At 43.3% G+C, this 15,920-nt stretch overlaps 1 protein-coding gene across 1 annotated transcript in view; it reads left to right on the plus strand.

The window, feature by feature from the left end:
* ZHX2 (zinc fingers and homeoboxes 2) overlaps window positions 1–15,920 on the plus strand; it is a 259,482-nt gene that overhangs the window by 135,174 nt on the left and 108,388 nt on the right. The window contains exon 3 of the mRNA XM_069220686.1: window positions 9,617–9,766. The gene's annotated coding sequence lies outside the window, so the exon portion shown is untranslated. The remainder of the gene's footprint in view (window positions 1–9,616; window positions 9,767–15,920) is intronic.

The following is a 15,920-nucleotide window of genomic DNA, read 5'->3' on the forward strand; positions in this document are numbered from 1 at the left end:
CAGAGCTTAAGATCACCTGCAGAAAAAAATAAGGAACTAGTTGAAAGAGTAAAATTCTGATAATAAAGAGCCTACACCTACTGAGACCTGAGAAAATGTAAGGAAGCTATATGGAGATTTACCTCGAGAAATGGCTAGCAGAAAAAATAACTCCTTAAGACCTATCCCTGTTCTACACAGTAGAGTGCCAGCAAGGCTGCCTCTACCTGACAACTCTTCTAGGCCCTCTTTTGGCGAAACTCCTACAATATAGACACCTAGATCAGATAAATTTAAAAGGTAACTAAGAGAAACCTATTTAAAATACACCCAGCTATTTCCCTCAAACTGTTTTTTTGTTTGTTTTTGTTTTACTGATAACAAAAAATGCTTTTTCACCAGCCCACTGGGACTGCCTGAAAATGCATGACTGGGAGACACTCAACCAGAAAAATGGCACATGGATGGCAAAATCAAAGTATGCCTGGAGTGAAAAGCAACCAAAAAAGTAGGCAAGCAAGAAAGGAGTGGTGGCAGCAGAAGCCACCATACAGAGCATATCGTTTGTGGATATAGTATACACAGTAAAAGAGAAATCCAATAGGGAATTGGAACAGAGACTGGACTCTGGAGAAAAACACATCCAGGCATGAGTGACACCTAGAACCACTTACAATCTCAAATAGTAATACAAATGGAGACTATACCATGGGTATGAGTGGAATTGGACCCCTCGCTTACACATGAGGAGAAATACTGAAAACAAGATGTGAGAAACAGCCTGAGCTGGGTGGTAAGCCTGAGTGGAGAATCATCTCCACCAGTTGGCCCCCAGGGTGCCAGAAGTTGCTTGCCAGCAGGGACACAGTGACTACAATGAAAATTTTAAGATTTTGAAGTAAGGCGTTTTACCTTTGAGTCATGGAGAAAGGGAAATTGGGACGTTTGATGATTGGAAGAAAAAAAAGTTAAAAAGAGGTATGAATAATGAGCAGGGAAGAAAACATAGCAAAGGATGTTAGGAATTAAAAATGGGTGTGCAACCAACATGGAACACCCAGGGGGGATGCCACTCGCACAACCAGGAAATGAGGCTGCACATTCATGTTGAGAGGATGGGAAGGATGATAATGATCAAAATCTTTATAGAGTCCTTATTACAAGTAGCCAGCATTTTCTGCTGAGATCTTTAAAATTCTGATGGATAATTCTACCTGCAGATTCTTTAATGTTAGAATATTGCTCATACTGCTTCAGAAGTATTCACTTTGCGTTGACTTTATTCCACCCCAGAAGTGACAGAGCAGAGCTGTATATAGGCACAATCCAGGCACGCTTACGTCTGTTCCTTTCTTTCCGCACCTGCGAACTCTGATCTAGAGTTCTGCTCTTTTAATTGATTTGACAAATTTTTAGAACAGAATTCCAGTGTGAAAACGAACAATCTCTCTACCTTATACTCCAGGGTTCAAACCAAGCTGTGACTGCTGCAACCACTGTCTGTGACAGACACTCCAGGAGGTGTGCCTCTGGTGTTTGGGCTCAGGTCACCACTCCAATTCCCCTGAAAGTGCAGTGAGAAATGTGCTCACCTACACAAAGGCAATTCGAAAGTTTAAAGAGAAGCTGTATATCGCAGAACATCGAAAGAAGCCTTGTAAGATCAGTTTCAGCTTTAAGAGAACGGTGCAGACCCATTCCCACTCTCGTAGACTGGTCCTGCGACAGGTCATCTTCGTGGTCGAGGACATCCAGTAAGTCAAAGTCCAAATAGAAGTGGAAACACAAAAAGGCAAAGTGGGTCTTGACACCATCACACCATTCTGTTACTTAATAGAAGTCACAAGGATGCTAAAGTGCCACTTGACCTAACTGTTGACCTTAGATTGAGAAGGAGATCTCATAGTTGATCCTGATGCACTCAGAGTTTCCTGGGCCATCAGCAAAATTGCAGCAGTTCAAGGCCCTTTGGTAGGCCCTGCTGCTTATTTTTGGCACACTTCTTACTCCCTCTGGCTTGCCTCCTGGCCCCAAGGACATGCAGAGGCCTCCAATAGTTACCATCAAGGAATACATTCTCTGAGCCCCTGGAATCTGCCTTTCCAACTTCCATACCAGCTCCAAGACTTGCACTGTTCCCTTTCATGTCAATGCTAGCCCCCATGTCGCCAGATCTGCCCACTATGAAGGCTTATCCCGACTGAGGTTACAACTATACTTTACTCTAGCGCATACCTGGTTCTTGTACAGTATGATTCAGACAGAACCCTCCCTCAGAACCGTCCTCAGTTGCTTTCCCCACAAAGGCACCCACGAAAGAAAGTGCTTCTTTTGTAGTAGTCATCAGATGTGCTTCTGACGTGCTGGATCTACAAAATCCCTCTGAGCTTAAAACAGTTGTGCATACTGAAGTTCTTTAGCCCAGACTGACTTACTCTGACCCCTTTCTCGTATTCAGTGGAACTCTGACACCCTTATGGGCGCTTTCTTTAAACCGCCTGCCAGTGAACAGATGGGTGGCCAGATGACCAGGTCTGTTGCCTAGCAACCCTAATTTTCTTAATCAGCATCCTACTACTGAGAATTTAGTCTTGGAAGACTTTAGATCCTCCTTGGCTCAAACCATTCAAGGTGGGGAGGATGCAGCTAAATACATGATTCTTGCTATTCTAGACACTACATATCGATTGGGGCGAAGAGTGGGCACTAGTGTGGTGCTCCATCGTCACACAAACAGATGAGATCTACAGGCTTTTTATTGCTAATGTACAGGCATCCTTCATGGCTATGCCTTTTGATGGATCCTGCTGTTATGGTGACAAGCTGATTCCACCCTTGGGCATTTCAGAGAAAGCCAGTCTACAGTGTGTTATTTGGACTTTCCATCCCCTGCAAAACGGTTTGCTCATTTTCTAATCCCACAGATGTTATCTCCTGGTTCAAGGTTCAGAAGCTCTGCAGCCTTAGCAGGGCCCCTTTGGTGTTCACGAAAGTGATGATTGTGATCGCCACAAACCTTTCAACAGTAGGAGTTTTCCACTAACTTGATAACGGACTGTTGAAGGGTGGGGATCACCACAGTCAGTCGTAGACCAGCTCTGGACAGCAGTGAGCCTCCTGATATTGTTAGGCTTCTCTATCAGCTCATTAAAGCCACACTGGACTCCCTCTGAAAAACGTCCTTTTCCTATATAGGATTTGTCCAGGGCACAGTGCAGGACAGGGAATTTCCTTCACTGCAATGAGTCCAGAGCGTTCAGTTTATCATCCTGATGCTACAACCTCTGTCCTGTATGTGGGTGAAAGCAGCTAGAGGACGCTTGGCCTGTTAGCCTCGTGCTTCATGCTTGCCCACTTTGCTGAGTGGCATATGCAGTGTGTTCTGAAGTCTGTGGGCTTAGCACCAAGCAAACCTTTCAAATGTCATCCAGGTTTTGGAGGCGATTTCACAAGATCTGCAGTGGAGGTTGCTCAACTGCAACCTGTCCAGCAGCAGACTCATCTATCACTGACATTGGTGACGGATGCGTCACTACCTGTTTGGGAAGGTCATCTGGCAGAGGTGGAGATCAGAGGACTCTGGTTTGTGACGAAAACCAGGCTCCACATCAATCTTTTGGAGATGTGGCCATTCACCTGGCATTGAAGGCCTTCCTACCATTTATCATGAAAATGATGGTGCAGGTTCTCTCAGACAAAACCACCACCATGTGGTGCTGTAACAAACCAATCACAGGTGGATGAAATCCGCTATCAATGCCATACTGTTTGCAAATGGCAGTTGCACTCCGAGGCAGCACTGGGCAATCTTGGGACAGTAGCCCGAACCCTGCTTGGTGGGATCTTTTTGTCACCAATGAATGCAGTGTCAAAACGTCTGCCTATTGGAGTTCCCAAGAATGTTATCACTAGGAGACTCATTCAGACTGGAGTGGATGATGTGACTCCTATTTGCTTTTCCACCTCTGCTTCTCCTGCTCAGATTCCAGAAGAAAGTTGTATCCTGAACTTCTGGGCATAAGCATCTGTTCTTTGATCAGGCTGCTGCTTTGGGAAGACTGTTGTAGCAGCAGGGCAGGATTATGCACCTGAACCTTCATAATCTACACCTAATTACGTGGAGTTTAAAAGGTGGCAGTTGACTGATCTACCACATGAGGCTGTGGATATACTCTCACGGCAAATTATCCTTCTACAAAGTCTGTTTATGGTGAGCCCTGGGACACACTTGTGGCCTCAAGTAGAGTCTGCAAAACAGACCTCTTTCAAGCCAAACTGTTGGATGTTTTTAAAACCCAGCAAAGTCTTGCAGTGGACCCCATAAAAGGTTGCTTAACAAGCCCTTTCAGCCTTGTTACATTTGCCGGACCAAGCATCCTTGCTTGGTCCACCTGTTCTTATGCAATTTTACAAAGGTTTGACACATTATGTTCCCTCCCACCCCAAGTGTGATGCCATAGTCTGTTCTTCATTTGGTCCTGACATTTGTCGTGTATCTCCAGCAAGCCAGTGCACAACTGTTTGTTGCACCTTGTGACACGCAGTACTGTCTTTCTCATTGTATTCACTTCAGTTTGTCACATGATTAAGATCCGGGATCTCTTGTGCAGAAGCCCTACAACACCTTTTTCCAGGGTAAAGTAGTGTGGAGAACGAGAGCAGTCTTTATCTAAAAGCTGTGACTCCTTTTCATGTTTGGAAATGCATCACCCTGCCAAGTTTTTTTTGCTCTGCCTCATACCATTGAGTGGAACCCAAAAGAGCCGTAAGGTTTTACATCAATTGCACCTAAGTCCATCAGGTTGACAATATGAAAATAAAGGTATGGTAATGCAGAAATGGACTTTAAGGTTGATAGACCTCTACACTAATTAAGATATGCATTATGATATGTATCTGCCTCTGAAAGGACTGAGGGCTCATTCCACCAGAGGTAAGGCTGCTATTAATGTACTTACACATGGAGTGCCTGTTCCCTATATCTGTTAAGCCCCAATGTGTGGGCATCAGCGCACACATTCACGTAGCACAATTACCTAGACAGCCAGGTCTGACAGAAAATGCATTTTGTACTTTTGGTCCTACAGTCCACTCAATAGACCCTCCTCCTTTGGTAGGTACTACTTTGGTCTCTATTCCAACTGCAGACAGAAGTATCCATCTAGAAGAACAAGTTACTTACCTTCGGTGACACTCCTCTGGTTGACTTTCTGTCTATCTGCAGATTAATTACTGCCCTGCCACCTCCCTGTTCAGTGAATTGGCCTTTTTCTTTCTTTTTTTTTACCATCTAAAAAGATCTAAAATTAGAGATCTGTACACTAGCAATTTCAGTTGTTTTGTGCTCAATGTCTGAGGGCATGGAAAGGAAAAGTGAGAAACTGATGTTGGCGTAAAAGGGTGGCACTGTTATGTGGCTCCACTTAGTCACTTCCAGGGCAGAACAAAAAGTTCATGGAGCGGTGTGAAGCCACCTAGTTGTGAGCAGGGACACTGCTATAAAAATCTGGATCCAGTTTAGCTCCTGAGGAATATTCTAATGGTGTGCAATCTGCTGTTAGATAAGTATTCGCCAGAAAGAGTGTTACCAAAAGTAAGTGGTGAAGTTGTATCTGCTAGTGGTAGGAGAAGACGTCTGTTGTATAGCTGACAAAAATTTAGGCAGAACTCTACCCTCCTATCCATGTCAACAATTGTTAAAACAGCTCAGTCATTAAGATCCTGGCTAGTTTAATAGGAATTGGTAGACTCCTGGAAGGCCTTGGACCCATATATGAGGGACTACTTGTATGCTTCAGCAGTATGCAATCTTCATGTAAGATGGTATAAGATAGTGTGTACCTCACGTGCAAGAAGAGGTTCTGTGTGCAGAATACATAACCCATTAGTGTTAACTGTGGGCTGGGGAGACACAGTTGCAACACCAACCTGAAAGTTGAGGATAGAAGACCTAGAAGATCCAGTGTTTAAATATACAACAGGTGAAAAAATAAACTCTTACTTTACAGAGAACTGGGGTGTTGCTTCCAATACAATTGGAATGCTTTAGGGTCAGTCATAGCCTATGCTTTAAAAAGAAGTAGAGAAATGAGCCAGTCGGAGATATAGAAAGCAAGAGCCAAAAACCCAGTAGTACAAGACCTACAAGAGGAGAGGGAGAAGCTTCTTCATCTCATGGAAAGATTGTGATGTTTTGGTTACAAAACATATTGTATATGTCTCAATCCCAAAGTCAACTCAATAAAACAGGGAGAATCTTGGCATGGTTGGCAATCCCTACCAGAAGAGGACTCCCCCATTTTATGCATTATGCAAATGAATAGCAAAATGTTAAATTCACGTCTGGGAATTAATTGTTTCTAACATTTTACGAGAGAAGCGGTAAGTGGGCTGAGATTGCTAGACTACATCTACAAGACTGGCTTAAACAGATTTATGGAAGACGCAGAAATCTTAGGGACAGATGTATTGGAGCAAGAAATAAGGTTAATCATGGAGTATGGCAAGGGGGAAACACGACACAAGAGTCCATACTGGTGACTCTCCTCAAAATGGTAAGACACACAGAAGTGGCTTTGAGGAGGATTAACTTGTCAGTAAGATACTGGCTTTCAGGCTGCTCCCATATAATCAGTGACTAATCCACCAAGGTCAAGGTTGTTTTATACCAAAATATAGCTGAGAATATTAGGGGATTAACCCATGTTGTAGCACAAAAGCCATCCCTCCACAGACAGTAGTACTAGCTATAGAGAAAGCTTTTGGTTCACTCTACTAGGATTATCGAACAGTCGTGGAAGGTATGAGGATGGGAAGAGGTTTAAACAAGCATTTGCAATACAACCGGTCTTGCGTTTGCTTGAGCTAGAGCAATTAGCACTGTAAACTCCTAACCGGACTTTTCTTGCCACATAAATTGAAAATGAAAATAAAACAGTTTCACACAACTAACTAGACTTTTTTGCCATATAAACTGAAAAGTAAAAGTTTCACATAAGCGAGCTGATGGCTGCCATCAGTGCAAAGCAGACACACAAAGGAAAATAAAAGTTAACTCGTAGTGAAACCTACCGGCAAAAGTGCAATTATCCACGTAACCGGCAAAAGTGCAATTATCCACGTAACCGGCAAAAGTGCAATTAACTATGTAACAGGGTCGATGTCAGGCAAAGTGCTCAACTTTTGCCCAGCAAGATCGCACTGCGAAAAAAAGAGAAAAAGTAGTCCAGAAACCGGACAGAAAACGTGGTGCCTCGTAGGTTTTCAGTACTTGGTTACTGCGCTCGAGGACGGCTAAACACCGGAAAAGGCATGACTTATGCATGCCTTTCATTAATGAAAGCAAGCATATTTTAAAAGGAAAGCTCTCAAACCAATGAAAGAAACTGACGTGACATGGGCGTGGTTTGAAGCCCAAAGAGAGATTACAACACAGGACGGAGCGCTTTGCGCTTGCCCGTAAAAAATGGACAACATGGTTTTATATCTTCCCCCACCATGAGAGTAAGAAGTAGACATAATATCAAAATCGTATGTGGTGGAGCATTGAATGGTGCAGGATTGACCACTGTCCCATCTCCTCTTCACCCTAGCAGCAAAGTCTTTGGTAAACCTAATCTAGAAAGGAGAGCAGTGTAAAGCTATATAGGTTGAGGGCATCTTGCCTCTTTCTCTATATGCAGATGATATGATACTGTTCTTCAGAATGTAGAGCGACCCATGAAAACTTTGGACTTGTCCTGAGAACTATCCAGCATAAGGATCAACCAGAGCAAATCCAGTTGCCTACCCACTAAGTGCTGGCAGATCAAGCGGTGACCCTTGAAGTAGGGAACAGACTAAATGGGAACCAGATACAATCTGATAACTAGGGACATGTTTTTGGTGGGAATAGAAGTTTAATAGACTGAAACATCAAAGTAGCTGTGACAGCACTGAAAAGGTAGGTGGCCTTCTGGCTGATGCTGTCAGTTGCAGGAAGGGTGTCGCTAATAAATGGTGGATTACTGCTACTACTTTACATTTTTACAGCATTTCCCATTATACTCCCAAAGGAGACATTCAGAAAAATACATTTTACTAATACTAGATCTAATCTGGGATAAAGGTAAATGCAGGGTGGCTTTAATAGAACTGCAGCCCCCTTTAAAAGAGTGTTGGCTAATAGTCCCCAACATCGAGCTGTACTTCACTGAACCATAACTAGCGGGGTGCAGGATGGACGCACAAAGGAGTGACTAGTATTGAGGGAGACCAGATAGACATTCTTACAGATGCTTCTACCTCCCAAACTTGCAAATATGGGAACTTTTTAACTAACACAAGTGTTTGAATAATTCTAGGCACAGGCAGTACAAATAACACACCAGTGTCATGTACACCAGAGCTTACAAGCCTGTTAACCCACAGCCTACTGAGAGATACGAAAAATACAAAAATGAGTAAGAAAAGGCATGACTACATTAGGACACCTGTATGACGGATGGGCACTCGAGGACTTCTAGAACTAGAAATTGATTATGAAATAGCAAGGTGGCAGGTCTTGACACGGGACTAGCTGTACTAAAATCAAGGCAAAACGAAAGACTGGGCAGAACAAACCACCAATGCATAAGGGGCTGCAAACAATATGCACAATATCTGGAACAGGTAAGGCAGTGACTCAGCTGTATAGAACATTCCTCAACCAGTCCAAAATCACCCTAGACCAGCTAAAAGACAAATGGTCAGAGCACTTAAAACACATTTGCAAAGAGGAGTGGACTCATGCCCTAAACAATGTCCCTTGCGTCGCCAAAAGTTAGATATTTAAGAGAATACATTTTAATTATGTTCACTTAGTAATTATAAATCAGTGTAGGTGTGATATAAACTACGTGTAAGTCCTTAATACCCCAGATGCGAAGAACGGGATGCTAACTTGAACCATATGGTATGGAGGTGCATAAACCTATAAGGATTAGTGGGAAACGGTAGCTGGAGACATTAATAATGCCACTGAACGAAACCTAGTGCACTCAAAAGAGGTGTGTCTACTTGATCGCTTCCTGTGCCTTAAGAGTAAAAGGTAACCATTACGTGGACAGGGATAATACTAGCCACAAGTTTGTTTTTGACCCCTTTCAGTGCTCTGCTGTCTTTTGGCTAGGTTTGAGCTATACCAATACCACAAACATATGGAAGTTGTGCAGAGGTGAAACCAGTGAATGCCTGGACAGATTGGTTGACCCATCCGGTAATGAGAACATACAAGGATGACATGCTCTCCCTATGGAGAGTCAGAATTCCCTAAAGATGGTTAAAAGAAATATACACCCTACAATATAGACCCAATATTTAACTAGAATAAGTTAGATTTTCACTAGTTGCTAGTTTTATTAAGCTTGAAAAATACTGTAATTTTTGATAAAACACTGAAATATCTAAATAGTTGATGGATAAGTAATATTGTCTTACTTTAACAGTTCTAATATTCTAGACTGATAATATACATGAGTGGAATGGAATTGTCCTATAATGCGTGTAATGCAAAAATGCAACGCATCTCATTAAAAAAGCAGTCTTTGTTGTTGAAGAATGTAGATTTTTTTTATTGGCTCACAACTAATCTCTGTTTATTTATGTATTCACTTTTTAGAAACCTGACCTGGGATGTCACATGGATACATTTGGTTGAATGAATGAGGAATCTTAATACAAAGTACAATTTTATAAGTCTCCTGCACCTATAAAACCTAAGTTCGAGCAAAGTGATGCACTGCAATGGAGGAACCTATTGGATGATTAGGTGAGCCTTTGTGTGTTTCATTAAGTCTAGTGAAAAGTCAGTGCAAAATGCAAGATCTGTTGCCATTGCTAGTTGACTGTAAGTACTGCTACTTTTTCGATAGCATATTCCTGACTGCAATATATGCTTCTGATCAGAAGCATCCACAGAGGACCATTTTTAGGTTTGCGAAAGACGTATTGTAGACTTACCAAGAGCTTACAGTGGGCTTAGGAAGCACCCTTATGATTGCTTGGACTTATTGTCATTTTCAATTGCTTATTTTTGTGTGCATTGGTTTGCTTTTCTCTTCTGGGGTTTGCTCCTCCCCCTGGAGCACAGTCTCTTTACCATCCTTTTGGATAGCTGACTTTTATCCTTCCACTGCTCACTTTTGAGGGAACTTTTTCTTTTTTGTTAAGCATTCAATGACAGTGCATGTGTTTTCCAGCTCTTTCCTGTATTTGCTTCTCCCCGGAGCTCAGTGTTGCTCGCTCTCGCTTGCGCTGCTCTGCTGCCCCACGCAGCATTTTGCCCTTTGCCTGGTGTGCTTTCCCCCACCCTGTGTTGATGTCTCTCATATGTGGTGCCTTTTCCCTGCTCCCAGCAGTCTTTATTTACAGGATACAGTAAAGAACGTGACCTTTGGATTTCTGGATGTTGCAGATTGCCTTAGCAGAACTGTTGGCAAAAGTTGTTTGGAGGTTGACAGGATTTTCTGACAATGCCCCGGCATCTTTAATTGATATGCCCTTCAATGGGTCTAGAATCTTTAGGTAAAACACAAACAATTCACTGAAGCAAGTTAAAGATAGCTGATCTTTGTGGCTATTGATACAGCTAAACAATTTACAAAGTTCAGAGGTTGTTCCAGAATGCTGGCTTATAGGCAATGTAAGTGTTCCCAGTCATTGTTACAGTAGACAATCTGGTCCTTTAGGTGCTGAGTATATGGCACCAGCGGACTCTGCACAGGGTAGCAGGGCCGTCAGTCCTCAAATTCCTCCTCCCCTGCTGCAGTGGTCACCAAGCCTCTTATGTTTGTCTTCCATATCTAATGTCAGGCAGGTTGGGGGCAGAATATAGCATTGCTTCATTCTAGATTCATTTCATCGGAGAGATGAGTCTTAAAGATCATTTCAACTCCGCCACATCTTTCTCTCATACCGTAATGTATTCTGAGGGGTACTTGACAGTCCCGTTGCAGAAAGTAAATATTTTACTCAACTGTGTCATTTTGTGAGTGCTGGACTCTGAGAAAAGCGAGAGATACTGTTCACATTGGGCCTCAGTCCTGTCCTGGACCATCGCCCTGTTGAATTCCTTTCTTCCGAAGACACATTTAAATGATGCTGGCTAAGATCCAATATGTAGAGAGCAGAAGAAAGCAGACAGTGATCAACATCATCTTGCACATGCAAGAATATATATATATATATATATATATATGTTCGATGGCATGTGTAGCTGCAGATACACATGCTGTGCACATCCCGCCATCTGGTGTTGGGCTCGGAGTGTTACAAGTTGTTTTTCTTCGAAGAAGTCTTTTCGAGTCACGAGACCGAGGGACTCCTCCCATTTCGACTCCATTGCGCGTGGGCGTCGACTCCATCTTAGATTGTTTTTTTTCCGCCATCGGGTTCGGACGTGTTCCTTTTCGCTCCGTGTTTCGGGTCGGAAAGTTAGTTAGAATCTCGGAAAAAACGTCGGTATTGTTTGCGTTCGGTATCGGGTTAGTTACAACAGATCGACACCGAATTTAGAAGAATTCCGGTGGCCCTTCGGGGTTTTTTCGATCCCCGTCGGGGCCTGGTCGGCCCGGCCACGTGTGAATTCAAGGCTGATGGAACGGACCCCATTCCGCTTCTGTCCAAAATGCCATAACAAGTATCCGTATACGGATCAGCATCTGGTCTGTAACTTGTGCTTGTCCCCAGAGCACAAGGAAGATACTTGTGAAGCCTGTCGAGCGTTTCGGTCCAGAAAGACGTTAAGAGACCGAAGAGCCAGAAGACTGCAGATGGTGTCGATGCCGACAGAACAAGAGCGTTTCGAGGAAGAAGAGGAAGCTTTCTCTATCCACGAATCGGACTCGGAAGAGCTCGAGGCCGAAGAAACGCCGAAAACCGTGAGTAAGACGTCGAAACATAAGACTCACGAGAAGTCAACAAAAGCCCAGGGGATGCCACCGCCAACAGGCTATGGCTTAACCCAAACAAGCGGTGACCGAGCCAAGGCACCGAAAAAGGGCACGCTGGTGTCGAAGTCATCTGACTCCGGTCGAGATACCGCCACACAGCAATCTCGGACCCGAGACATCGGCTCTGAGAAATTTCAGCACCGTCACAGCGGCACCGAACAAATTCGGCACCGAGACACCACCACGCCGAAAATTACAAAGGTTTCTTCGGAGCCTAAAAAGACCTCCGAAAAAGTTTCGGTTCCGAAACATCCAGCCTCGGAGCCGAAAACAGGTTCCTATACAGAGGAAAAAGGATTGGCCTCCCAAATGAAAAAACATAGATTTGGAGAGGAACTTCAAGCTGTAGAGCCACACTATACTCAAAGGAGGCTCCACATTCATCAAGACACAGGGAAGATAACCACTCTTCCTCCAATTAAAATAAAAAGAAAACTTGCCTTTCACGAAAAAGGACAAGGAGCCACAGGCAAAGGTGGCAAAGAAAACAACTCCACCACCTTCTCCACCACCATCAGTGCACACATCACCAGTAGCAACTCCTCCACTGATGCACTCCCCGACTCATACTGCCATGAGTCAAGATGATCCCGATGCATGGGACCTTTACGATGCTCCAGTATCGGACAACAGCCCAGACTCGTACCCTACCAGGCCGTCCCCTCCTGAGGACAGTACATCTTACACACAGGTGATCGCAAGGGCAGCTGCTTTCCATAACGTCACCTTGCATTCAGAACCAATTGAGGATGACTTCTTGTTTAACACGCTAACCTCCACTCATAGCCAGTACCAAAGACTACCTATGCTCCCAGGAATGCTAAAACATTCAAAACAAATCTTTCAGGATCCTGTTAAAGGCCGAGCCATAACTCCAAGGGTGGAGAAAAAGTACAAGCCACCGCCAACAGATCCTGTTTATATTACAACGCAGTTAACTCCAGACTCAGTAGTTGTCGGGGCAGCTCGTAAGAGAGCAAACTCTCATACCTCGGGAGACGCACCACCTCCAGACAAAGAGAGTCGCAAATTTGATGCTGCGGGCAAAAGGGTTGCAGCACAAGCAGCAAACCAATGGCGCATTGCCAATTCACAAGCGCTTTTGGCAAGATATGACAGAGCTCACTGGGATGAGATGCAACATTTGATAGAACACTTACCCAAGGAGTTCCCAAAAAAAAAAGAGCACAACAAGTGGTGGAAGAAGGACAAAGTATCTCTAATAATCAGATACGGTCTTCAATGGATGCAGCAGATACTGCTGCAAGGACAGTAAATACTGCAATAACAATAAGAAGGCACGCATGGCTCCGCACGTCAGGTTTCAAGCCGGAAATTCAACAAGCCGTGCTAAATATGCCATTTGATTAACAGCAGTTGTTTGGGCCGGAAGTCGACACTGCTATTGAGAAACTCAAGAAGGACACTGATACGGCAAAAGCCATGGGCGCACTCTACTCCCCGCAGAACAGAGGCACCTTTCTCAAAACACCTTTTAGGGGAGGGTTTCGAGGACAACCTACAGAAACCACAACATCACAAACAAGGCCCACTTACCAAAGCCAATATCAGCGGGGAAGTTTTCGGGGGCAATATAGAGGGGGACAATTCCAAAGAGGTAGAGGAAAATTCCAAAGCCCCAAAAGTCCTCAAAATAAGCAGTGACTCACAAGTCACCCATCCCCATCACATAACACCTGTGGGGGGGAGATTAAGCCAATTTTACAAACATTGGGAGGAGATAACAACAGATACTTGGGTATTAGCAATTATCCAGTATGGTTATTGCATAGAATTTCGAGAATTCCCTCCAACAGTCCCACCGAAAACACACAGTATGTCGAAACAACATATAAATCTTCTAGGATTAGAAGTTCAAGCATTGCTCCAAAAAGAGGCAATAGAATTAGTACCAGAACAAGAACTAAACACAGGAGTTTACTCACTGTACTTTCTAATACCCAAAAAAGACAAAACTCTAAAACCTATACTAGATCTCAGAATATTAAATACATACATCAAATCAGACCACTTTCACATGGTTACATTACAAGAAGTAATCCCACTGCTCAAACAACAGGACTACATGACAACACTGGATCTAAAGGATGCATATTTCCATATACCAATACATCCTTCACACAGAAAGTACCTAAGGTTTGTATTCCAAGGGATACATTACCAATTCAAAGTGTTGCCATTCGGAATAACAACTGCGCCAAGAGTTTTTACAAAATGTCTAGCAGTAGTAGCTGCACATATCAGAAGGGAGCAAATACATGTGTTCCCGTACCTAGACGATTGGTTAATCAAAACCAACACGCAAAAACAGTGTTCACAACACACAAATGACGTCATAGAAACCCTACACAAACTAGGTTTCTCAATCAATTACTCAAAATCACACCTTCTGCCGTGTCAAACACAGCAATACCTAGGAGCAACAATCAACACAGTAAAAGGAATTGCCACTCCAAGTCCACAAAGAGTCCAAACATTCCAAAATGTAATACAAGCCATGTATCCAAACCAAAAGATACAGGTCAAATTAGTAATGAAACTCCTAGGCATGATGTCCTCATGCATAGCCATTGTCCCAAACGCAAAGTTGCACATGCGGCCCTTACAACAGTGCCTAGCATCACAGTGGTCACAAGCACAGGGTCAACTTCTAGATCTGGTGTTGATAGACCGCCAAACATACATCTCGCTTCAATGGTGGAACAGTATACATTTAAACCAAGGGCGGCCTTTTCAAGACCCAGTGCCACAATGCGTAACAACAACAGATGCATCCATGACAGGGTGGGGAGCACACCTCAATCAGCACAGCATCCAAGGACAATGGGACATTCAGCAAAAACAGTTTCATATAAACCACTTAGAACTGTTAGCGGTGTTTCTAGCTCTGAAAGCATTTCAACCCATAATAACCCACAAATACACTCTTGTCAAAACAGACAACATGACAACAATGTATTACCTAAACAAACAGGGAGGAACACACTCGACACAGTTGTGTCTCCTAACACAAAAAATATGGCATTGGGCGATTCACAACCACATTCGCCTAATAGCACAATTTATTCCAGGGATTCAGAATCCGTTAGCAGACAATCTCTCTCGGGATCACCAACAGATCCACGAATGGGAAATTCACCCCCAAATACTGAACACTTACTTCAGAATGTGGGGAACGCCACAAATAGATCTATTTGCAACAAAAGAAAACTCAAAATGCCAAAACTTCGCATCCAGGTACCCACAACATCAGTCTCAGAGCAATGCACTATGGATGAACTGGTCAGGGATATTTACGTACGCTTTTCCCCCTCTCCCACTTCTTCCATATCTAGTAAACAAGTTGAGTCAAATCAAACTCAAACTCATACTAATAGCACCAACATGGGCAAGGCAACCTTGGTACACAACACTACTAGACCTTTCAGTAGTACCTCATATCAAACTGCCAAACAGACCAGATCTGTTAACACAACACAAACAACAGATCAGACATCCAAATCCAGCATCGCTGAATCTAGCAATTTGGCTCCTGAAATCCTAGAATTCGGGCACTTAGACCTCACACAGGAATGTATGGAGGTCATAAAACAGGCTAGAAAACCTACCACTAGACACTGTTATGCAAATAAGTGGAAAAGATTTGTTTATTACTGCCATAATAATCAAATTCAACCTTGACACGCATCTGCAAAAGAGATAGTAGGATACTTACTACTTTTGCAGAAATCTAAACTAGCTTTCTCTTCCATTAAAATACATCTTATGGCAATTTCAGCTTACCTGCAAATTACGCACTCAACTTCATTATTTAGGATACCAGTCATAAAAGCATTTATGGAAGGCCTAAAGAGAATTATACCACCAAGAACACCACCAGTTCCTTCATGGAACCTCAACATTGTCTTAACACGACTCATGGGTCCACCTTTTGAGCCCATGCACTCTTGT

Source organism: Pleurodeles waltl, chromosome 2_2, assembly GCF_031143425.1.
Source record: "Pleurodeles waltl isolate 20211129_DDA chromosome 2_2, aPleWal1.hap1.20221129, whole genome shotgun sequence".
Lineage (NCBI taxonomy): Eukaryota > Metazoa > Chordata > Amphibia > Caudata > Salamandridae > Pleurodeles > Pleurodeles waltl.